Genomic DNA, 3,041 nt, shown 5'->3' with positions numbered 1-3,041 from the left:
GGTGGCCTCCTAGAGCCTGTCCTGGTCCCTCGCCAGGTGCGGCCCTTCGCCTGCGTCTGGCCGGTCGTCGTTGCTGGTCTCCTGTCACTGCTCAGGGCTTCTGCTCCGTTATCGACAGCGCCGTCCTCCTTTTATTCACTTTTCCGAGTCCTTATATTTAAGGGCTGGAGATTCGACAGCTGCGTGTGTTGTAAGCTCTTATCCCGCCGTGTGCCTCGCCCTTTCACAAACCCCTGGCGGCCGACGTTTTCAGTTTTAATGTGGTCAGATCCGTTAGCCTGGTGCCACATGGTGAGAACCCCTGGATCCGCTCACACAACCCCTCTTTACGCTGAATCGTCGCACCTGCGTCACCATCTTGGATGTTTACGCTTTTATTACACCGAAGTCTCCAACCCACCTGGATTTGACTTTGGTGCGTGGTGTGAGTTACTGACCCGATATTACTGTACATTTGTAAGTATGGTTGTGTTCGAAGCACCATTATGGAAAAAGACCATCCTTCCTCCACGCCTTGCAGAGAGAGAGACTAGGACTGCAGCTCGTTTCCACACAGGTCTGTTTCTGCGGTCACAATCCTGGTAACTATTCCTGCTCCGACACCTTTTACCTTTTATGATTCGCCTTGATGTCCGGTAGAGCAAATTCTCCCACAGGGCTCTTCTTCAAGAGTATGTTAGCTGTACTTGGGCTTTGAAATCTACTTGTCATTTTTCAACCTCCCACTCCCCCAAAACACATTTGTCTGGACTTTGATTGGAATCAAACATCTCTGATTCTTCCAAGGATTTCTCTCCATCTATTTAGATCTTACCACCTCTCAAAAATGTTTACTCGTCTCCCCCACAAAGCCTCGAAACATCTTTTATTAGCTTAGAATGATAAACATGATACCTTTCAGGCTACTGGAAATCTTTTAACCTTTAATTTTCCTGCCTCCTGTTGCTCCCTTACCCGTACTGAAGTGTGTCCTGTGTGCTGATTTTGTGTGTGGTGATCTCTCTCACTCTTACCAAGCCTAAGAGTTTATCTTCTGGATGAATCCTATCATCCGTGAATTCCACTTTTGTTTCTTCAAACTTTTATGCCTTCTATTTTCCTACCTGTGCCATGCCATGTTGGATAAAGTGACCGCCAGCTGCCTTGGGGGGTCGTTCCCAATCTCAAGGGCAACGCTGTCAGGGTTTCACGTGGTGATTTTTGTGCAATACTATTTGTCAAATTAAGAAAGAATCCTTTTATTTATACTCTGTTAAGAATGTTATGGCATGATCGACGGTGAATTTTGCCAGACATTTCTTCTGATTTTACAATGCTAAATTTTATCGAACGCTGTACTTTACTCTGTGTTTACGGAGATAATTTCATCATTTTGTCATTTCAATGATATCGATTTTCTAACGCTCCTAATGTTAACCCAGCCCTGATACCTGGACTATGGATCTCATCACAGCGCGTCATCCTCTCCCTTGCGGAACTCAGTTTGCTAACGCTTGGTTTAGGGTCTCGTTCTTCATATCCACGGCACTTGCCCTGTGATAGGAAATCCTCCTGTTTCCCGCTCACGTTTTAGTTATCGGTGTATCCCATCTATATGTAATGAGTTAGAGAGCATATCTCCTTTTTCTGTTCTCTACAAGAATCTCCATGAATGTAGAATAATTTCTTTCCAGAATGTTTGGAAGAATTTGTCAGTCGGGCCACTTGGGGTAGATATTGTTCCATTACAAGAGGTGCTGGTATTGGTTCTACTTTTTAACAGCTTGTAGGATTGAATATAAGTTTTCTATTTCTTCCTGGGTCAGTTTTTATTAATAATTTGTTTTCTAGCAATTAGACAATTTGTCAAAACTCTTCAAATTTACATGCATAAAGTGTCATACTATTAAAATGACATCAGACATGCACAGTGGGTTGTTTGGTGTCTGTACACATCCGCGCGTCACTCGGTACTGACACGACACCATCTGCTGTGTGCTGGCCCTAGGGTCAGGGCTGGACTGAGGGCACCAGTAATTTTTAAACTCTCCTAAGAACAGGAAGATAAAGTGAGTTCTCAGACTTGCCTATGAATAGGCCAGAGAGGCACAGACATGTTGATCTAAACTCCAGTAGGAACTTGGTGACAGACACGTGCACTCACACTCAGCAGCTGCTACTGCAGTGACTCAGCTGCACCCACGTGGGCCAGTGCACGGTAACTGACTTCCTTTTCCCTTCTAACTCTATAAAACACATTCCAAGAGGAATTCTGACGCAGAGCGTTCTAAGTGAACACAAAGGGAAAACGAAACTTGCTTTGAAGACAGAACTCCAGCCTCACAGGTGTGTATCTCAGACACCTGTCCGCCCATGCCCTGCTCGTTGCCTGTTTGCACAGACACAAAGCGTGGATGCACGCTGCCCTGCGTGGAGGTGCAGACAGAGCATCTGCACCGATGTGAAAACACAGAAGAGTGTCTCAGACACCGGAAACATCGATCGGCCAGCGATGGGTGTTGATGTGACTCCAGGTGAGGCTGGGTGGCTGGAATTTCCCCACATCCTGGCTCAATGAAAGCAAATCCCTCTCCACAGGGACAGCCTTCATGCAGGGCGGACTTGAGGCCCTCTGGGAGCTTCCAGAACATCCGTGGGGGAGAGAGAGCTGGTCTACCACAGCCCCATGCGTAGAGTAGGACGAGAGTCCCGGAAACCCAGGGACGCCTGTGGAGTCCAGGCATGTTCTGGGAAGACGTGGCCAAGCGTTAACTCGCAGGAACACAACTCCCGGTGTCCAAGAGTGGCCCTTAACCACTTCCATGTGCTGCTTCTCACCCAGAATCCCTGACTCAGCCCCAGCCGTGAACACGGAACATGAGAACATGAGAGAAGTTGAGACGTGAAGTCTAAGGCAAAGCCGTGGCCACAGCCAATCACCACCAGCCCCAAACAAGGCAAGTCAGTGCCCCCAGGACCCACCTGCGACGTCCAGGCGGAAGGAGACCCTCTGGCCCCCGGCCTCGCAGCTGTACTCCCCGGCGTCCGCCCTGCCCGCCTGC

At 48.3% G+C, this 3,041-nt stretch overlaps 1 protein-coding gene across 1 annotated transcript in view; it reads right to left on the bottom strand.

Moving 5' to 3' along the window:
• The window catches only part of LOC105808120 (obscurin-like), a 108,162-nt gene that overhangs the window by 101,849 nt on the left and 3,272 nt on the right, over positions 1-3,041 (bottom strand).

This window comes from Propithecus coquereli, unplaced genomic scaffold (assembly GCF_000956105.1).
Source record: "Propithecus coquereli isolate 6110/MARCELLA unplaced genomic scaffold, Pcoq_1.0 Scaffold168, whole genome shotgun sequence".
Taxonomy (NCBI): Eukaryota; Metazoa; Chordata; class Mammalia; order Primates; family Indriidae; genus Propithecus; species Propithecus coquereli.
Note: the sequence above shows the minus strand (reverse complement) of the source record. Positions and strands in the feature narration are given on the sequence as shown.